Consider the following 23315-nt stretch of genomic DNA (forward strand, 5'->3'; position numbering starts at 1 on the left):
CACCAAATGGCTGGAGGGAAAAATTGGCTTGAAAGAAAACAAAATGGCTTCAACTATTTTATTCCGAATCAGTTGGAAACTCTTCTGTGGCTTACTATTCTTTTCCTAACCCACTTTAAAGGTGGTTAGTCTTCAAGGTTCTACTGGACTCTTTACTATTTTGCAACTACCGACTTACACGGCTAACTCCTCTGGAACTATTTTTTTCCTGATACTAATTCCACATATAGCTGCATGGCATGGGTCTTGTATGATGTTGGTGTCACTTTTAGCCCTCTCTCAAACGTCACAGCCTCTGGCTAACAACCAACGCCTAAACCTAAAATCAACCCTAAGGTACCTTGATTCAGGATGGCAGTGTTACATCAATTGCTTTCTGATAGTATTGGAGCTTAGATAGACTGAAGATTACTTTTTTTAAAAAAACCACAGCAAGGAAATAAGGAATAAAATCATACCAAGCAGGCAAGTATTGACAAGTATTGACAACATATCCTGGTCTACTCTGTCATGACAGAGTGAAACTACTATATTTGCATACAAGTGTAATTCTTGAAGAAATTATAAATCATTCACAGCAAATTATCAAACCTCCAGAAGCGCCATATACTGGATACTCCTGCACATAGAGGAACCTGAAATAGGTAAGAATCCCTTCATCAGGGAGCCTGGACTCTTGAAAGTTTATACCCTGGAAATCTTGTTGGCCTTTAAGATGCTACTGTATTGGCTGAATCTTGCTTTTAAAAATTATTTTATATAATTCAATCTGAATGCAGAATTCTGTGTGTCTGTATCAATATCTATGCAGGAATGGGGGGGGGGGAGTCAGAGAATCCTACTGAACTACTCTGTATACAAATCACTTGCATTGTTTTTTTAAAAACCTTCTGCATTGCAAAAACATTTCAGGGACCTTCTTTTGCTTAAGATGCTGTTTTTCCTCATTCCGATGTTTTGCCAATAGAAGGGGTTTTTTTTTATGATCTCTCTAATTGGCAGCAGGAAGCAGAGAAAGAGGCAGAAGGAGGGGCAGAATCAGGATTTCACAAAATTAAGTAGCCAATTCTTCACTTTGAAAGCTAAAGTTGCCTCGGAAACACTGCTGCTTCCCTGGTCATCTAATTTTGCTCCTTTTGTCCCAGGGGGCCATGCTTTAGAGAGGCATTTATTTACAGGGCTTTCAGTGGGCTTCAGTTATCGGCCAATAATACTGTGGACACACACTTCTAATGGCCTCTGTTTTGAAACCGAGTCTAATCTAATGGCACCAAGCCCAAACTCCTTTTCCAGCATAGCCATTAAAGGATGTAGGTTATTGCTGTTGTCACCATTGATATTTGTCATTGTAATGTAATTAGGGCCCTAAAATGATGCATTACAGCCCTTGGCACAGCTTCTATTAAAATCTTTTCTTCTGCTCACTGAACTGCGACCTGCTTTCTGATGAACAACAGACAGACAGCTTTAGGGTGAGGAGCAGATTCATCAAAGTAGTATTTTTCAGGACTGGGAATGGGGAGGGGGAGAGAAAGGGGAGGGGGGGAAGGCAACCTATGAAGAAAAGCACAAGAAGAAAAGCCACACGGCACATTTGAATTTCATCTGACCACTTGAAATTCTGATTGCATCTGATGAATCTTGCTTAGACAATATATTCCCAGCCTGTGAATCACATGGTTAATCAGGGTTCTAATCTGCTATCCATCAGCCTATGCTGGCAATGAAACTTCCAATCAAATGTATAGGTTATGTGGGTCACGCATCTTTGAGCAACTACAGTCACAGATCTCCCATTTAAAAGAGGCATGGATTCTGAAAATGCTGAAGTTTGGGTGACAATGTTAGAGAAGACTATGCAGTGCTTTAAGAAAGCTCCAGATAAACAGCTGCTAAATGATGGCCTGCGGATGTGGCACGATGTTCCGAAAGAGCATTAATGACAAATAAAATGCCGACTGTTCATGCCAAAATCTAAAAATGATCACCTCTACTACCATACTTTATCAAGCATGTTAACAAACACTGGCATGTCTGCTGCTGCTTTGTCTTAATACTAAAAAAGCCAGAATTTCCCCTTGCAAAAAAAAAATAAATTAGTGTGATGATGACCCAGAGAAAGAAGATTCTTTCTGTTTCTTAAAATAAAATTAGTTTATCTTTGGAAACATGATCCATACATAAGCACACTACGATACTGGGGGCGGGGGGGGAGAGTTAAAACACCTTGGTATTCTGCTCTCTAAAGGTACAGTGTTCCCTAATATCCCATTAGTTAGAGATATAATATTATGAAAGGACAGTACAGCTTTTCATTAGATTTCCAGCCACTCCACAATTGTCCACATCTGCCTTTTAGCCAAGTTCATCATGCATTCCATATGTTCCCCAATGATAATTAAATACTACGAAAACAGAATTTGCATTTCTCTTAATTAACCACAAGATTTTCTGTCCCCCAAATATTCTGGATAACAGAAATTAGAATCCTGGGCAAAAACTAGACGGACCAGTGGCTGAAACTAAATTGTGTGCTGAAGCAAGATACAAACATACTTTAATCGTGATAGGAAGTCATGCTGCCCCCCTCCCACCTGACTAGTTCTCTCCTATCCCCTCTTACCCCTTCTCTTGAGCTCCAGATGGAATTAGTCAACAGTAAGCAATCATCTGAAGAACAGATTTGGTTAACAAATTTGTAGGCCATTCTAGAATTCTGGCCTAACTGTTCTACTAATTATAGTACAAATGCCAGCACCTCTGCAAAGAGGCTGGGTTCTACCATTATGAAATGCTATGATCACTTTTAAGACCTCCGGCACATATGCTGCAGGATTGTTTACAGCCATTTGGGCAGCAGGACTCTAGACAGTATGATTGTTGGAACAGTTAGTCTGTTCTCTTCTATTCATGTAATGTGATGTTTTACATCTATTTGGGCTCTTACCAAACCCCAACAACTTTGGCTTAGGAGAAGCTTTTTGGAAGCCAAGCAGTCTGTCATGCCATTGGAAATCAGAATTCTCCCTGATTCCTTTGCATATAGACACAGTTGGATAGAATGACTTAACGACCCCGGCAATTTGAAAGGGCGGTGGTGTTTGATAAGCAGAGGAAGTTGTCCTATTCTGAACAGTTTTGATCTCGCACTTTACAATGCTTTTCTTTAAGAACTCTTCTTGAAAATGTCCTGTATCTATGACAAGCCAACAACCATGTATCTATAGTAAGCCAACATTGGTCCAAATCATTATTTGGATCCAAGTGACAAACTATAGTTTGTGCTCACCCTGCAAACACAGGAACAAACCATGATTTGCAATACACTTTTGCAGGACAAATATCACCAATGGTAGCTGGTTCACATACGGCTTGCCAGAACCCCGGAAGTAACGAATTTCTGGTATGTGAGTAAAGTAAGTTCTTTTGTGCTCATTCACATAACCTATGTATCAAATATCCACAGACCGGAGACATGGACTCACAAGAAAGACCTTTCTACAAAACTGAGGAAAAAAACACTGTTGACCCCCTTTTACACAGCCACCCAACATAAACCTCCCTTCACAGGTTTGGGACTTCCCAGGCAGTTAAAATCAGTCACAACACACTACCTGTCTAATCCCTAATTTTCAGGCAGAGAGCCCTAACCCAAACCCACATCAGGTCCTCTCTCTCCTCTTCTAGAGGTCCCACCAGACAGGCGGCCCATATTTACTTCTCCTCACGCAGCTAGCCCAAGGCTACTGGAGAAAGAGAACTCAAAAGTTTACTATCCCTAATTTGCCGCCATTGTTTATTTAAACTTGGCCCATTTGCCATGACCAGAGTTTTTGAAGATTTTGTGTGTTTTATTTCCCCTCAACCAACAACTGCTGCCTCAAAACTCCTTTCCCTTGGTAACTGCTTTCCAGCAGGCTTTCAACTGTCACTGCCCCTGCATTCCACCCACATTGGACATTTCCAGGAGAGGCAGAGCTGGAGCCAGCCCTGTCCATCACATGCCCCTCCTTCTAGATATCGTCAAGTTGGAGATCTATTTTGAGGTCTCTGCAAGTGACAATGAGGCATTTTACCTCCTTATTGAAGATTAATCATTTAGACTTTTGACATGTTTACATTATCTCCAGAGACATCTTTTTCCTGATATTTATATATACATAACGCAGATAAACACAGACTATACCATTATTACTATCTTATACTTATCTCTACAATCATTACAACATTTATTTTTTCCTGAAAGAGAATCATATTAAACACATTGATCGTTATAACATACTCTATATATACACAATGCTTGTCCCTCCTTTTCTTTTGGACAAGGTCTCTGCAGATGCACTGTTCATGTTATCCCCTGGTCAAAGTTAAGACCTGGAGCTTAATGCTCCAATGTTTGCTGTGGCTCTCTTGCAGTTTGCAACCACTTCAAATGGTAGATTCCTCCTCCCTAAGTATGACTTCCATTTATTTATTGTCCATACCATAACCAAGTGCTTTATCATCAACACAGTCCCATATGGTTTCCTAGGAACTATTATTCTATCCACAAAGATTCCAGTTACCCTGTATAGAGGGGTAGAAATCAGATGCACTGGTCCCATATCTCCCCAGTAACTAGTAAGCTTTAGTTGCCCGCCCAGGGATTGATAAAAAAGGTTCTTTATAGTTCCCAGGAACACTCACTACTTGCTTCTGCTGCACTCTTTGGAATGCCATATTGGTTTGTTCTCATAACTCCCTCTTCAGTTGAATTTGGGCTAGCCCACAGGGGTAATAACTGTTCAGCCTCCCCCCTTTCCATACATGCATATAGGATCAGCCATTTCCTGTTAAAAATATCTTTAACAGGGGGACATGTCTGACCCTTGACTTTTCTTGGTCCATACTGGCACATTCTACAAAGTCTATATTAGATAGTATTCACTGAACCTTTGTTGTTTCTTCGCTGGCAACTTGGAAAGTGGGTATTCTTCCAGGATGCAATTCAATGACCTCATCTTCCTGGGACACTCAATGTCATGCATGGGCATCCTACCAGTGCTTTTGGTTCTGTAGGGTTAGATGCCAGTTCTCTCCAGTTATCTAGATAATAGTCTTTAGGTTGATTTGCAAAGTCTCTTTATTTTTACACAGGAATTCATCATTTTCCTGCACTGTTGCTGAATCAAGAACCTTCTTCCCTTCTGTACCTTGGTAATGGAGAATGTGTGTTGTTTCTAGTTCTCATAAACCCTCAGGTCTCTGTTACCTTCTTTGATGAGTTTGGCCCCTTCTCTTTTTTCACAGGAACAAAATGTCACATATTCTCACCTCCCCTGTCACACTGCTTAGAAAGATCTGTTGTGGGCTTAGGTAACATCTCTCTAGTCTTTCTTTGAAGAATGCCAGAGAATGTTCCACTGCTTCCTAATGTATTGCAGTCTCCCTTGCCATCTGGTAGTAATGCTCCAACAGTTTCAGTACACACTTTCTTATTTCTCACATACAAGGCTGCATTTGTTGGTTTGGAATGTTCACATCCAGGATTCACTTTTTCCTTTGCTTCTTTTCCTGTCACAGTTGTTTCATAGTCACTAACTAGAGCACTCTGAGGTACTATCTTATTATTTAGTTTCAGTTGTTGCTGTAACAAGGTTCTGATGTTAAGAACTGAAGGGCAAGTCACTCAAGATTTACTGTGAGATGCTGCACCCCACTCTTTTGCTTTAGTTTTGCTGTCTTCTGACTAATGTTTGGCCAACAGCAATTTTGGGTTCACCACACACCCAGGTGACCAGCTACTGGACGGGCATGTGTCACCTTAGCAAGTCCAACCTGTATTTTCTCTGCACTACTAATTGTTTATATGGTTTATATGTAACTTGTTTTTTTTAAAGGAACTCTCAGTATGATTTGGCCAGTTTGCCTATACTTCTCACTGGTTGTTCAGTGACAGGTTGGAAGGATGTGTGTTAGCTTTGCTTTGGGGGTTGTATCCCACTGTTAATCCAACACTTTATGTTACCCCCTTTTATACACTGCCACCCAACAAATTTCCCTTCACAGGTTTGGGGCTTCCCAGGAAGTTAAGGTCAATCATAATATGCCTACCGTCTATCCTCTAATTTTCAGGCAGAGAGCCCTAACCCAAATCCACACCAGGCCCCCTCTCTTCTCTTCCAGAGACTCTATCAGACAGGCAGTCAGTTTACTTCTCCTTACCCAGCTACTGCCCAGGGCTATTGAGGAAGTGCAACCCAGAGTTTTATGTTCCCTAAAACACTGCCACTATTTATTTAAACTTGACCATTTGTCATGACTCAGTGAGAAAGGTACACTGTAAACAAACAACAACAATAATAATAATGCTATAAAGCATTAGTACCTGATTCTATTGTTATCACTGACTCATAAGTGCTATTCATTGCCCCTTGAGCTAAAAACGTTTTGGCATCAGTTTTAATACCTGATACTTTCTGGTAAGAAAATAAGAGAAACAGATGGCTCCCTCTTAAAGAGGCGTGAAGGACCCAAAGGGGTGTGTGCGTGCATGTGGGCTTCTTGAAACTTGATCACACCGATATAAGAATGAGCAAAAAAGGCCACATAAGAAATACACGAGAGATGCAGAGCTAATTAACGTATTTAATGTATACATAATTAATACACCTTATATAATATGTTCATGAACATGGTATATGCACAACTGAGTAAACATCATACCATTTGTATCATACGACTGAAGAAACTCTGTGATGATGATAAGGCCACTGGGAATGACTGGGTGAATTGATAGCTCAAGAGTGGTAAGAAGAGAGCCGCATGTGGCTATGCTCAGCAAGGCTGCCCTGAACCTAAGGAGCTCTAGTTTTCATTGGCTTTCCTGCTATGATCTAACAGAGAGCTTAGGACAGGCAGAAAATGAGAATGCTAAGAATAGAGATGACAGAAGTCTCATAATGGAGCAAGCCAAGGAAAGGTATAGATCCTTAGAAAAGGAGGCTTACAAGTGATTCAGAGTTACTTGGGAAAGCCAACAAGGGAGAAAAGAGACAGGCATTTAAGATAGAAAGCAAAACTAAGAACAGAAAAGACCAAGAGTTGCAGCAGTAAGAATAATTGTAAACTCACATATCGATTTTAACTATCTAATATGAAAGGAATTAGAAAGGAGAGGGCAAGTGCATGTATTCCTCATCTTTCAAGAATCATATCTTCCAAAGGCTGCAGGGAGTTTTTAATTTGTGAATTCACTTTCCTCCTAATTTATAATCCTTTAGTATATGTTCCACGAAGACTGGAAACTTGCTTTTAAGGAGGGAGAGAAATATTGGCTCGCCAGTATATATCAGGAATCCATAAGCTACACAGAAAGGGAAGGTGGACATTTCTAGTGTTTCTATAGACTTTATAGCACAGTATTTTATTTTATTGAACTAGAATCCTCTTATCAACAAATGATGAAGCCATCAGTCACTTTTTGCAATATTCTCAAGAGCCCAACAAACCGAGGACATGCCTATTGCTTAAGACCACTTAATGAACTTTGTAGCCAAATAGGAATTTAGTCCAGAGCTTCTGACATGCAAACGCAGCACCATAGCCACTGCTAGCTGTTATCTGCCACCATAAGAGACACTACTGACAGTCATTTACTCAGGCCGCTGCAGATGTTCAGAGAAGCAGTAACAAAAAAATATGCAAACCATTCTTGTTTGGAAAAATCACATCTATAATCTGCAAAAGACGTGCAAATTACTCCTTTGCAAGTTGCAATGAAACTACATACACTGCTTACAGATCTTTGAACAACTGTGCCCTTCCTTAAGAGTGGGGCAAACTTCCTTCCTTTCATAACCACTGCAGGCCAAAAAAAAAAAAAACCCACCCAAATTGCACCAAACTTCTTCAAATAACTTGGCATAAAAGTTTTATCATTTTTTAAAATGTCTGTTATTCCAGCAGGTTCGAACCATTGTCCTGTTACAACTCAAAATATTAAGAAGAGAATTATTACAATACACTATACATTCAAAATGAATAATGGTTAGTGAAGAACAAGATACTTTGGGCAAACTTGTGAATGCCAATCAGGAAGCATCGAGTGACAGCAGAAGACAGATGGAAAGAAAAACGTCATTACCATGCTTGCTTAATTTTTTAAAACTCTTGCTGTGTTTTGTCGCTACACAGTAGAGAGCTTTCTCTCCATGAAACCCACTGCCTTCATATTAAGCTAGTTTGATCTGTAATCTTATCAGTCTTCTCAGAGTTTGTTCCTATGGTACACTGCCCCTTGGTGATACTATTTTTTATAATTTACTCAATTTATGAACTACTAAGTCCATGACTTCTCTCCTTTAACTTTTACATTCATGAATAACTATGTGATGCTTCACATACTGAACTCAATTCACCTCTGCATTATAAATACTGATGGGTGTACAACTGTCTCTGAGGCAGAGCACAGTGTTTCCCCATCTACTTTGTCCTTTTGAGCTCTATGTGGTATGTAAGTATTATTCCTATCTTACAACTACGATGCTTTGACTGAAGAAAAAGGGACTTGCTGAAGGCCACAAAGTTCTGTACTACCATTAGAATCCAGCTTGGATAGGATCAGATCTACACATGCAGCAAATTAAAGCGGGAGCTATACAACTCAGACTGTCTGCAGGGGAGTTATATTTTTACATGCTCTCCTATTTAAAACTCTACAAATAAAAGATATCAGGGAGAAAGGTCTGAACCTACCTTCTATATGCTATTCTAGCTGTTCAGCTTATAGAGAATTATTGATGCAGGGATAAAATAATCCCTCATCACAGCATAAAGTGATTCAATCAATTTCTGTCACCTCAGTGCTCTCCTGTAGATCTAGCAGAATATTCCCCGCCACACTCATGTAAGACTGCCATGAAGTAATTGCAAGTTCTCTAGCGATGACCATGATTATTTCTGCTAAAAACATGCAGCATCAATTTGGATATCAGCCACATCCAATAACACTAACATGACATCTCAACTGAAAACATGAGGATGCAAAATTGAACATTAGAAACATGCAATCTCTCCACCCTGGATATCTGCCACATGTGGCATTTGAGAAATACCTAAATCTTTGTTGCACTGTCTCTGCCCAAATCTGAGTGATTCTCTTAAGAGTAGCTGTCTTAGTTTGTGCTGTGTCCCCTGCTCTTAAAAAAAATCTCTTTTTAAAAAACAGAGACAGTGGCGTTGCTGTGGTGGGCTCTCTCCCCCTTACATTCAGTTGTCTCACATGCTAATACACTGCCATCTTTCAAAGAGAGTACTGTGAAATGGGAAGGCTGTCATACAGAGTGAATGGTACTGCAGGGAAATTGGAGACGTGGAGAGAAAACTAATTAAGTAATTTCTTCCCATTGTTCCTTGTTCTCTGCAAGCCTCCCTCAGACCAAGACTCCAACATAGACTTTGATTGACTTAAGCCTGATGTGCATTGCCTTTTGTGCCCATATAACTATCCTGGTTGGTTTTGCCAAAACTGCTTACACCACCACAAGAAAAGGAGAGACCAAAAAAAGACTGGATTTCTTTCTTTTCTTTTCTGCCTCTCTGCCATCCCGATCTTGCCTCCCCATTCTTGGCAATGCTCGTTAACATAGATCAAGCCAAAGGTCCTTGAAATTTACAGATAAGCTGGGGTGGAAAGAAGGGACTTCAGCACTTAGGAATGGGATGGGGGATATGTGGAATAATGTGTCCATCTCCTTCCTCACCCACCTTCTCTGAGGCCTCCATCTCATGCTTACCGCTTTCAATTTCTCCATTCTCTTCTGCTATATGCACCTCTGCCCTAATATACTTCACAAAACTAAATTTAATTGTCTAATGTTAAAATCATGATGATTTTATGAAGTCTGCTTGGTAATTTATATTTAATTATGCACAAATCTCATTATATTGTACGAACATCATATACTTGTACACAAACTTGCAATGTGCTTAATTTCTTGGGAACACTACACTCTGTGCACAATCATTTATTGCAGAACAGCCCTGTATATGCTACTTTAATTGTAGAGATAAAAGAAGCAATGCTTTTCACTCATGAGTCAAAATATCCCATCTTTTAGAATAAAAATGCTAATTTGTCAAAGTTTTCTGCCAATATTTGTTTCAGATCTTACTTTAAGCTTGAACAGTATCTCTATTACTTAACACACCTACTTACAGCCTAGACATCTCCATCCTTGTTATTTCAATTGATGAGGTATTTTTATCTCATTCAGAACCGTCAAACTACAGTGTTCCTCCCTGATCACAGTCTTCATTTATACCAAATCATTCTTTCAGGTACTTTCATCCTCCATATCTAAATCTGGCTGTAATCTCTTGGTTTGTCAAACCATACACGCAACTCAATGGTTGCTTTTTCTGGAATCCTACAGAAGTATTTTCCTCAAAGGATTAATACTCAGGATGGTGGTGGTAGAGAGAATAACAATCACTGCCAAAACACCTTTATTGTGGTCACCCACAGGTTACACCTTATTCACCCCTCCTCTTCTTGTCATAAAGCCTCTTTGCATACTTCCAGTATCAGACATTAAATTTTAATCAACTGCAGAAGCCAGATTGAATTTAAAAGCATAGAACAGTTCTGTTTAAAAAGTCTCGAGTTGTCAACTCCCGGCTTGCCCCCACTTTAATACATAAGTGGCCATGAGAGACTCAGTAGCTGCACCATATTAGGTCTCCCCTCCACCTCCTCTGGCAACACTGCTTTTCAGTCAGTATCAGGGCCCAATTTTTATTGCCATAGTTCAGTGATGGGAGAAGGTGCACTTCCTCAACTTCTCCTTTCCACGCCACTATATATAAGAGTACAAAGCATTGCTGAAGGTCAAGCTTCACCAACCTGAATGGCTTAGGCTTTCTCAACAGTGACATTAATCTGTAGGCCATTTTATCTGTGCAACAAGAAAAAGCAGGCCACTGGCAAGACCTAGTGGCCTTGAGCTCAATCTCTTTTCCTCAATAGGCAGCAATCACAACTCATAATACACTCGCAACTACATTTATATCTCTAGTACACAGCCTCAACCTAGAGCTGGTGAATTTTTTTTATTATTTTCCTTTTTCCCCCTTCATTCTATTTCACCATCCCTCTGCAGTATTAAATTTCCAAACAGCTTTTGCTGTCACTGCCTACAACTACCAAAATGTTTTATTAAGTCTTTGCAGAGAGCATATGCTGGTCTTGTTGTATTTTGATTTGTTGATGCTGGGTTCAAACTCTGAAAAGGCAAGGGGAAAACGGGTCCCTGTGCTTTCAAAAGTGCTTTTCCAAGACAGTAAATCTGCATCTCTGGACTAAGGAAGCAAATGAAACATGGTTGATGGATTAACCACAGCATTACCATGTGCCTTATTTACTGTTCCTATCTTAGTGATGCAAAAGACCTGTAGTAAGTTTGTGGCAACTCATCACTTTAGTTAGCCTTTCATTTTCATTTGATACCATCCAACACAAAGTAAGGAGGCGATCAAAAACTAAGATGAAGAAACAAAGATTTGGAAGATTAGGCATTGGGGGTGGTTCTAAACTGCTCATCTATTTGTTTTAACAATGCCTACACTCTGCTTATGGCATACCATAGGTCACATTGTGCAGGCATATCTGAAGAGGTGGGTGTTTAAGTACTTAAGATGTTGGTGTGTTAAAACTTTGAGAAAACAGAGAATATGCACAATATTAACAGCAAGAGGAAAATGTTCTTTGACCAATCATGGCCCCAACAAGCCACAGGTAGGAAGCAGGTGGAGGAGAAAATGTGACAAATGAATCAATGCAAGCTATCAAATTCTGCCATTTCCTCAATCACTGAAAATGTGATTAGATGTATTAGATTAAGTGAAGCAAACCTATGAGATTACATATGGATTATTTGGTGAGGGTCTTTTGCCACCTTTTGAAAAGAACACAGCCATGAGTTTAATCTCATATGCAAAAATAAATTTGGAAAAAAAATGTAATAATTAAGATTTATTGCTAGAGGCCTAGTTGGTATGGGAGAAGCCTGATTGACATACTCTAGAGAATCTCAAATAACATTGACTTTAGATCACAGAATTCCATTTTAGGTAACTGATACTGACAATAAAGATCTCAGCCCAAGGTTTCCAAGATGAAGCAATCTCAGATTAGTCTGGGCTAGCTTGTCCAATCCTTCAGAATGAGGTGAGAGGAAGAAAAAAAAATGCCAGCAAAAGTGGCCTCAAAGGGGAAGAAAGCCCCCTGAAATGAAAACTTCTCTTCCAGGATCTTCCAGGATCTGCAGTGATTTCAAAGCACAATGTACAGATTTACAGAAACAACACACAGACTTTTTACTTGTACATGAAGCGTTGAGTGTTTTCATACTTGTGTCACATCAACACGATTTTGCTCTAAAGCAGACATACTACCACTCTAACAGCATTTGAATTCTGAAGTAAAAGAGAGATTACTTGGGAGAAGAGGCAGGCTCAGCAGCAGATCACATGGTCTAAGGTTAAATCCCCAGCACCTCCATTTAAGAGGATCTTAGGTAGCAGATGTTGGGCAACAGCTTTCTCTTACTGAAACCCAATCACAGGAGACAATACTGAGCTAGGCGGACCAATAACATGACTTGATAAAAGGCAGTTTCATCTTTCCAAATTCACGCTCTCAATGCAAAGACTAGAGAACCTACTTTCAAAAAAAGACATGTAAGAACCTTGGAATTACTCAACTGTTTCCAAACACCTATCAGAAATTACTGGTTACTTCAAAACCTGAGAAGACAGTTCATTTAGACAGGCCAAGTGCTACTTCCCATGCTACTTTCTCTATGCTTTTAAGATATATGAGGGAAAGCAGGCAGAAAATTCTTGAAGTGGTACATTTTTGGAAATTTGATAAGTCAGATACACTGCTGAGAATATATCTAATTTCTCTGAAACTATCAATCTATCGCAATTGCCTAGTTTAGGATTTACATCAGACTGTTTGCACATTGCCAAGGTGAATCTTATTTGCTATTTTCTACCCATTTCCTAAAATCTTTCTTGATATGGGAAAATGACCACAGACAATTGGAGTACAATGCCCAAAGCAGTTCTATTAATGTATTTGGACTACCAATACAAAAATTGTAGGAAAAGATGCTGCAAAATATTTTAAATGGCTAGAAAAAGTGTAAAATCTTTAAATTATAAAATATGTTATGTTTATCTTTTAGTAGTACATCAAACCCCACACAAATGAAATGTGACGAACCACAAATCACACAGTTCATTTTTTTCCCAGTTCGTGCCCAACTCTAATTTGTATTTACCCCTCCTCATACACACACACTTTTCCTCTTTTTTCAAGAATCCCAAAACATAGCCTTTCCATGAAAGGAAATAAAAATAGTCTAGCATCACTGAGATGATGACCAAATCTCAAATGAGCCCCCACTTCATTCATTTAGAAAAGATTTTTACATATACAAATCCCATGTCCTATTTAATCAAGAATCCACAGAAACCACCAGCTGGGGTGTTTGTAACTTAGTTATAATCAACTAAGTTCTGTGGTGAAAAAATAGCACAGTTTATGCAACTAAATATTTCTATTATACCACATCCAGTATTGTATACAGGAGAAGCAGCCCCACAAATTGTTCCTCAGAAAACCACTAAGGACATAATCACAATCAGATTTCCATTCATAACTCCGTCCCCCCTTCCCCCCTTGCCAATGCAGAGCTTCCAGGTTGCCCTTTGCAACCAGGATGGGTGGGGGGAAGGTGGCGGGGTAGGAAATTCCCACCTTTGCATGAACATGTGCATATACTCTAAGAACATGACAACATCACTTCCAGTAGTGATGTCAAATCAGAACTGCTCTGGTGTTTGGACTCTTATGGGTTTTGCCCAAATACCAGCAATACGATGACATTGCCACATTGAGTGACATAACACTGTACAGAAAAGCCCATGAAGACCGGGAAGTGCCCCATTTGTCCCCCGTCAGCAAACTGAGTGGCAGTGGGGGCTGGCAATCTTATGCCAACATATTTTGTGCACATACAGCTGTTATTTCCCTCAAAGCATTTAGAAAGAGGGATTATAAATTTATCTGTGTAAGAGATGTGAATCATCTTGCTAAAATTCTTTATATGAATTCACAAATCATTAATTCCAATCTCTCAAAACATATACTGGGAGATCCAAACAGGGTACAACAAAATACTGTGTGCCTTAATTTAAACGGGATCCTTTGGAGGAGCTTGAGAACTGTTGCTCGAAAGGAGGATTGGTCAACTTCTATATTCTCATAGACCTCTGTATTCTCCAGGCAGCAGTCCAGGGAACAAGTATGCATATTGCTGCACAATCTGACTACCCATGAAGCTTTTGACTTCAAGGCAATGGAACATTTCTCAAATGTCACAGGAGGGGGGGAAGCATTTCAGGGGGGATTTTCAGCTGTAGTGGGAGAGGGTGGGAAGGAAGTCATGCACCACAGACAGAAATCCTTCCATATATGGAAACATTGTTGGATCTGACCCAACACTTGAGCAGGAAAGGGTTCACAGTTATGGTGCACATACCAATGCCAAGCCATGTTAGCAAGAGCATAAAAAGCATAAATGCATATAGCAGAGCCCCTCAGTTTTGATGCAAATAAGACATTCATATTCACCATATATTACTGCAGCACAAGGCAACCCTATATATTCTCAATTATGTGAATATCTAATTATTCAAATAATTCTCCTTCATTTCATTTTCATTTTATTCCATTTATAGCCTGCCTTCCCCACAAGCAGGCTCAGGGCAGGTCACAATAATAAAATCACACAAGGTTAAAATACACATAAAAAAGAAAAAATCACCTACCCCAAAAAAATGACCTACCCCAACAAAGATCATCTGTAAGGCAATGCTAGTAAATTGGGCTAATGAGAATAACTGTGATAAAATATTGCCTCTTAAAGAAATAATCTATTTTAGCAATCTATTCTGACACGATTTTAGGCATTTCAACCTCAATAGCCATCCTAACAATTGCTTGCTCTCAAAAATTCTATGACGGAGCATAGGTAGAAAATGGCAGTCAGGAGGGACAGATCGCTGACATCTGAGCCATAGGCCCGGTAGAACATCTCCATCTTACAGGCCCTGCAGAACCATTACCAATCCCGCAGGGCCTGGATCTCCACTGGGAGAGCGTTCCACCAGGCTACCACCAGAGCTGAAAAAGCTCTGGCCCTGGTCAAGGCTAGGCAAACATCCCTTGGGCCAGGGATCATCAACAACTGCTTACCTGCAGAGCGCAAAGCCCTCCAAGGGACATATTGGGAGAGGTGGTCCCACAGACTGTTGGTCCCAGGCTGTTAAGGGCCTTAAATGTCAAAAACAGAACCTTGAACTGGATCTGGAACTCAATTGGGAGCCAGTGTAGCTGACATAGCACTGGATGGCTATGTACTCTAAAAGGTATCTCCATAAGAACATGCGCCGTTGCATTCTGGACCAGCTACAATTACGGGGTCAGGCCCAAGGGCAGCCCTATGTACAACAGTCCAACCTGGAGGTGACTGTTGCATGGATCACAAAAACTAAGTCCTGGAAGGAGAAACCGGGTGCAAGCTACCTGACTTGCCAAAGATAAAAACTGCAGACCTGGAAATCTCCATGACCTGGGCCTTTATCAAAAGTGTGGCATCCAGGATCACACCCAGACTCTTCACTGTCGATGTAGGCATAACTGCACTCCATCAAAGGTTGGGAGCTGGATCTCTGAACTCATCATCCCACAGCCCAGTTGCAGGACCTTCATCTTCAGAGGATTCAGCTTCAAGCGACTCTATCTCAGCCGTGTTGCCACAGCATCCAAACCTTTGGCCATGGTATCCAACGCAACGTCCAATTGGCCATCCATCAGCAGACAGAGCTGGGTGTTATCAACATACTGGTGGAAACCCAGCACAAGGAGGCACATATAGATGTTAAACAACATCAAGGAGAGAATCGTCCCCTGAGGGGTGTCACACACCAAAGGGTGGTGTGACGACATCTGCTCTCCAAGCGCTACCCTCTGTCCCCAGCCGAGGAGAAAGGAGTCCAGCCACTTCAAGTCTGTCCCACGTATCCCCACGCCAGCGAGGCAATGGATCAAAATATCATAATCAACCATGTCGACCACAGCCGTGAGGTCTAATAACAACAGCTGACCTACCCCAACAAAGATCATCTGTAAGGCAATGCTAGTAAATTGGGCTAATGAGAATAACTGTGATAAAATATTGCCTTTTTAAGAAATAATCTATTTTAGCAATCTATTCTGACACGATTTTAGGCATTTCAACCTCAATAGCCATCCTAACAATTGCTTGCTCTCAAAAATTCTATGAAACCACTAAAGATTCACGTGCGTGAGCCCTGGAAGAACAAATCTTTGGCATTCATGATCAACTAACAGAAATCACATATGCTCCAGGTTCACTAATTTACACCACTGTGGATATAATCTGTGCCTTGGAGATTCTATATTTTAGAAGTTGCCAAGATATCTTGACAACAAATTGTGGTTTGCCTGACATGAGTAACAGATCTTAGTTTGTTCAAATACTTTAGATTACTTTTCTTTGCTTCCCCTCTGCTTTTCCATATGGAGATCTTCTAATTGCTGCTTTTTTATATGGCCAGGGGGCTGCAAACAACAGGTTGCTTGACAAATTGCTTGTTAAGTCTGACATCACAATAAATCACACTTGTGGTTAACAAGCCAGCTGCAATCCCAGCTTTGAAATTCCAGAATGATGCCAGGCAAACAAGCTGTGGTTTTTGGGGCTATCTGCATTCAAACATCTCAGCTCACTGGGGTTCAATTAAATAATAGTTTTTCATATTGTCTGAATGAAGCCCATCAGTTTTCCACCTTATCAATGTGGGAGGGAGCATTTATATTAATGAAGGTTATTTTAGGAGACTACTTGAACTCATATGATAATATTCACTAGTGATGTTTCTCTCATTTTTAAAAATGTTTGCTTAAATGGCCTGTTTCAATAGCATTTAAAAATCTCTACCAAAAAGTAACTTTGTTTCAATTGTGGTATTACTATTTTCCTACCTTTCTGCTGAGTACAAAAAGTGGTCATTCTGCCAAATTCTCTCCTCCAATATGTGGAGCTCTATTTGAAGTAGCATCCTAGCCTGGATGACCCAGGGTAGCCTGATCTTTTCAAATCTCAGAAGCTAATAAGTGTCAGCCCCAGTTAGTACGTGGATGGGATACCACCAAGGATAGTCCAGGGTCACTACGCAGAAGCAGGCAATGGCAAACCACCTCTGAAAGTCTCTTGCCTTGAAAGCCCTATAGGGTCACCCACAAATTGGCTATGACTTGACTGCACAGTACATTATGTGCAACTTAACTGCACATATGTGGTAGCCCCTACAGTCTATCCTCTTACCCGGAAATACTAGAGTTCCCACTGTATGTGGCCACTGTGTGCGTCAGCCTAAAATTAACTATCTGGTTGAACTCGACACGTACATGGGGAATATTCTTAAGCTAGGGTAGATACTGTTGGATTATCTTGCTGATTTTTCAATCCACTTTTTATAATTTGAAATCTGATGAAAAACCTACAGGTAGCGTTCTCCTCTTCCCTTAACACCATGATATGCTGTAGTCTTTATATTTCTTCTTCTAACCTATTTTATTTTAAAACTTTCCAGGTTTTCTTCTGACTATTCGCTGCTTGTATCTTGATTAAATCTTTCCTACTGTTTAGAATGGAGAGAAAATTCAAGCAGTGTAATTTCAGTTGGATCTCCAGCTTGCCTTCAAATGGAAAACAATATATCGCAAGTCACCAAGTACAACATACACACTTTTTTTCTAATTCTGCTTTGCATGTGCAACCTCATTTGCAAGGCAAAACATTTGGATAACCAGAAAGTCAAAAAAACACAAAACAGGAACACCATTTAAACTTTACACAAATGTTTTGGAATTTCCATAGATTACCAAGATATGTGAGAAGAGTGTAAAAATAGCCATTCCCTTCTGACAAAGATTTCTTAGACTCATGGGAGCCCCAACATGCACATAGAGTTCCAACACTCAGGGGATCTGCACATTAAGCTGTTCCCCACTTTGGCAGCATCTGCTGACCTATAGTCCAGAGTAGAGATGGGCACGAACTGAAATACGAACCAAAGTTCGTAATTCGCGAACTGGCAGTTCATCAGAGCCCATTTCTGACAAACCAAAGTTCATGACGAACCGGGCCAGTTCGTGATTCACAAACCGGCAGTTCAGCGGAGCCCGTTTCTGACGAACGTCCACAAACTTTAGGCTGGTTTGGTTCATTTTTTTGGTTTGTCACTGCAGACAGCCTGGCACCGATCAATCAGTTTCCTAGGCAACAGGGGAAGGAATCCTGCAGACCTTCTGCTGACCTGGAAGTGGCCTTCTGCAGGCCCAGAAATGACGATTTGCTGACCTGGATGCGACGTTTTCATGAACCAAATGAACCGGTTCACGAACTGGGGCAGGTTCGTGAAAGTTTGTGGTTTGTGAAACGCGACAAATCATGAACTGCACTGTTCATTTTTTTCTGGTTCATGCCCATCTCTAGTCCAGAGCATCAGTGATTCTCAGTGGCAGCAATTTGTATGCATTGCATACAAAGCAAGGAGGCTGGCCTATGTTGCCTAGTTGAAGAATATGTACGCGCACGCACAGATAAAACCAAACCCCTATTATCAGAACACACAAAAACACTTTTGCTATATTACCAGCAGTTCTCAGTGATATATGCTTTCTGTAGCCAGGCAGATGAAAAATAGACAAAAACTTGGCTCTGAGTTAAACAAATGGACTCCCTTCTTTAGTCTTTCAACCAAAATAGTTTACTGAATCTAAAGCAGTAAGTAGACTCAAGGCTAGGATGTCATATACAAGCCATATATTAACACAGTTGGTGTTAAATCTCTTCCTCCCCTCCAACCTCTATGCTACTTTCTTAAATAGCTCACTATAAAGCCCCAACCTAATTAAAAACAGCTTCCTCTGCAACGGAGGCCTTGATTTCACTTATTTACACATTAACTGCAGCCTTCATTTGGCCAATCCAGTCTATTCCCTGTACTACGCAGGGCCTTTTATCTGCCCTGGACAGCATTTTCTCCAGCAGATGAAGTAGATGCCGATTGATTTGCTGTCGAGCATGGTAAATTAATAGCAACAAATTGCTGAGGGCCCCATCTCACTGCACCACCATGCTTCGGCAGTTTTGCTTTATTTGCTCCATGATGGGCAGCAGTCAGGCCTCTTCAAGTCAATTTCTTCTTAACAACCTGCAATACTTTTCAATGGTGAAAATAGAGCTGTTCCTTGTAAGTCAGAAATCAATATCCTATTGCCCTTAGAAAATGCTAAACAAGCAGTATTGGCAATCCACTTGGTACCAGAGGGTATCAGATATAATGCAAATCCATACTGCTTCCCTCCTTGTAGTTATTACAGTTTGCTAAAAGGTTCCTAATGCCATTTATCATCATTTACCATCGACTGCTGCAGCTACGATTATGATATCCTATCAGCTGGCCAGAGCCCTTTCATTTCTACTCAATTAATATTTTAGCAGCACTCAAATAGTTGTTGCCTAAGACTTGTAATAAAATTTACATGGATTGAAGGGAAATGGCGGTGATGGAGAATGCTGTGATTTTTTTTTTTACAAAGAAATAATCATGTCATTCATTTTCAATGGCTAGTTTCAATGTTTGAACTTCCAAAAAGATCCATAGGAAGATGAGATCAGTTTCTTTGAGATTCTTTCAACTACAAGAGTTTAACTGAAAAACAAAGACCTACTGTATGCTCAAGTCATTAAAAAAAAAGATATTTCCCCCCTATCTAACTTCCTACTGGTTTGGTTGATAGCAATCTGTTGTTTACAACCGAGTGCCGGTTTTTCTTTGGCAGAGAAAGCACAAATATCATATCAATAGTGCTAAAATGTTTGCTTGACTATATATACTATGAAATAATGAAGCAATTCAAAGATCAAAAAGAAAAACAGAATTTATCACACTCATGTTTCTAACTGTAGATACATATACTATTCAACTTAGTTAAAAAACAACAAAAACTTCTCGTGCTTGGTACTGTCACACCCTGATCATGAACTTATAAGCAAGGCCTACGAAGTTCAGAACATTTACACCTTTGCAAATATAAATCAGAATTACAGCCTAATTAACCACTTCGAGTACCAGACAGCACAACAGATATTTACTTCCATTTCCCAAACTAAAATCGCAACCAGTTTTTTATCTGGCATCTCCAACAGATCCGTCTTACTCTATTTATCTTAGCATAAATTGCCAAAAACATAAAGGTTTAGGTTTTAATACCTCACACCAAGGTTGTACTTTTTAATTTAAAAAGCCAAAATAATTCAGAGAACTAATTTTATCAAGTCTAATGCTATTTACTCAGTTACCAAAATCTAAATTAATTATGTTCTCAAACATAATTGTTAAAAATTGGCAACATTATGCAGGCTTAATTAAGATTAAATCCAATTTACTAAATGTACTTTAATTGGTACTAATTACATTAGCTTTCCTTTCAGAATGACAAATTCCCCATAGGTTTCACTTTAATAGTCTTCTATCAAAATCAACACAGGATGACTGATGATCTGCCTTTTGAAAGGGGGAGGGGAAATAAAGAAACCACACCACATCCTCTTCACCCTCTGTGGACTCCCATCCCACCCTCAAGGCGTGCGTATAGAGAGAGAGAGACAGACACCTCTCTGCACATTTATCCTTTTATCAGTTTGCTAAATCACAGAGCCATGACTCCATCACAACCATCATTTTCTGTACCAATGAAAAATTTCTTTAAAAATAAATACTCAGTGGCTGGGAGCAGCAAAGAAGAACAGACACTTTAACAGAAAAATAAACAAAGGTTTCAAATATCAGGGCCACCAATTACTAGGGTACTTCCAAGGACTCCAGGGAGCCCTACGTTTGAACCCTCTGAGACACAAATCTAATAAGCGAATAAGCCTAACCTGATCTTGAGAACTAGGCCCAATTATGCCGCAGGGCAACTTCACTGCATTATTGCCTGCTTTCCATTACAAGGGTATCCAGCAACTACATCTGGAAAAGAAGCTAAGAGGAACCAAGGCTGTCTGCCTAGGAAAACAAATAAAGACAGATAGGCCTCTGTGCTGGGGAGGGGGGGGGCAGGGAGAAAAATATATTAAGTAGGTGGTTTGCAGAGCTGTCTGTATTCCATAATGTGATAAACTACCCTCATGATTTTTATATGATTGAATATAAGAACAAAACCCACAAATAATCCAAAAAGGCAGATCACTCAGCCTCCACTGTGTGGGGAGGGGGGAGCAGAGAGAGAAAGAAAGATTGAAGGATTAAAGATGGAGGCTCTAAAGGCTTTTTGCCCTTAGAAGTGTCTGTACAGACCTAGGAAAGGGCAGCCTTCAGTCTTTCCATAATGTCAGATGGGAAACATTCTGAACAGGATGTTGCAGGTCTCCAAGCTGGAAGAGAGAGGCTACGATGTTCATTACCAAGTCCACATAATAAGTGGAGGAGAGAGAGGAGGAGATCGGATTCTGAGAATGATGTGCTATGAAAACGGGGTTTTTTTTGTTGTTGTATTTCATCAGAGTCATCAGTACACAATAAAATATTAAGAAGTGTTTTATATCAGGGAGTAGGGTTCACATTTCAAGTCTGAAGAGAAATTATAGTAATGGGGGGAAATTTGCTCTAATTAAACCCAGTCCTTTCAAACCTATATGTTTATAAATTAAATATGACATTTCTTTATAATAGCCCTCTATTTTCCGTTGTTTCCAAAATGAAATATTTGAAATAAAAATTAAGCTCTTTTTTTTTTTTTAAGTGTGGTGTATAATCACTGTCTTCGCATCTAGGCTTTTTCTTCCTCTAAAAGAACCCTGAGAGGTATGTACATTTATTTTGTATTTCTATATGAGTCATGGAACAATTGGCTGATAGCTACACATATCTATAGGAAACCATGTAGTAAATAAATTCACTGGAATTTCTGGTTATGAATTTCATTTGCATATGTAATATGTTAACATAATATACTAAAAGATAATACCACTCATCTGTTCACACGTAGTTCAACAGTTCCTTTCTGACTTAAAAAGCCATCCTAAGACAGAGGATAGAATTCCACTGCCCCGCATGTGCACACCCATTTGTTTTCAATTACCTTTAGTGCTCACAAGTTGAATTGTGTCCTGTGAATACTCATCACTATTAAAATGTCAAACACAGCCATTACATCATAGAATATGAACTTGAGGGTGGAAGCTTTAAGGAATACATTGGTATTTTACACTCATTGTAGTAGATTTCCAATTGTGACTCTCTCTTGAAGCACAGATAGAAAAACAACTAAGACAACTATAAAACCAAAATCAATACTTAAACATTCCCAAGCATAAAATTCAACTCTAGTCACTAACAAGCATTGTGCAATGTCAAGGTCTTTCTATTTCTATCCTTCCATTTTTTCCACAACATGCCAAGGAAATTTATCTCGCACACTTCTGAAACTAATGAAAAATGTTAACAAAAAAGCAACATTTCTATCTAGAAAGCAAGTCGTATCTTTGCTTCCCCACCTGTAAAAGTTATGCTCAGACAGCAAATTACCAAGAAAGAGTCCAATTTACCCTATCGCACTTTAACCTGCTAATCTTGGCCTAATTGCTGCAGTCTACAGCACAAGGCTAAACCACAGTATGAGCTCATTTTCTATGGAGAATGTTTGGAACTAAGGTGCACGATTTCTTGATGAGGCTCAACTAAATACCCTCGGGGGTCCGCTACATCATTTTGCACCGATTTTCTTTTGTCAATCTACATACCCCAGTATGTTTTCCAGCTTACAGATCATTTGACTAAATGAAGTCTATAGCCCCGTAAGCATACACAAATCTCAGGACCATTTCCTTCTATTTATCTTGCTCTATAAAGCAGCAGCTTACAACTCAAACTTGAACCTACAAACCTAATTCTGTCATCAGTCTGTGACCAGTCTGCGACAACCGGATTATTTGGAAGCCAAAATAATTCATGTATGTGTTACGAGATCCCCTTGTTTCTCTCAGTGGAGGGGAGGCTCACATAAAATCACAATCAACTACACCATTTTGCACAAATCTATACAACATAAAAGATTAGATTTAACCTCCCCCTCCCTCCACAAAAATCCACCTATTTGACTGCAA

General features: G+C 39.8%; 1 protein-coding gene across 3 annotated transcripts in view; it reads right to left on the reverse strand.

Moving 5' to 3' along the window:
• LOC129334349 (transducin-like enhancer protein 4) overlaps positions 1-23315 on the reverse strand; it is a 163601-nt gene that overhangs the window by 135488 nt on the left and 4798 nt on the right. The gene's annotated exons all lie outside the window — the stretch shown is intronic.

Source organism: Eublepharis macularius, chromosome 8 (genome assembly GCF_028583425.1).
Source record: "Eublepharis macularius isolate TG4126 chromosome 8, MPM_Emac_v1.0, whole genome shotgun sequence".
NCBI classification, from domain to species: domain Eukaryota; kingdom Metazoa; phylum Chordata; class Lepidosauria; order Squamata; family Eublepharidae; genus Eublepharis; species Eublepharis macularius.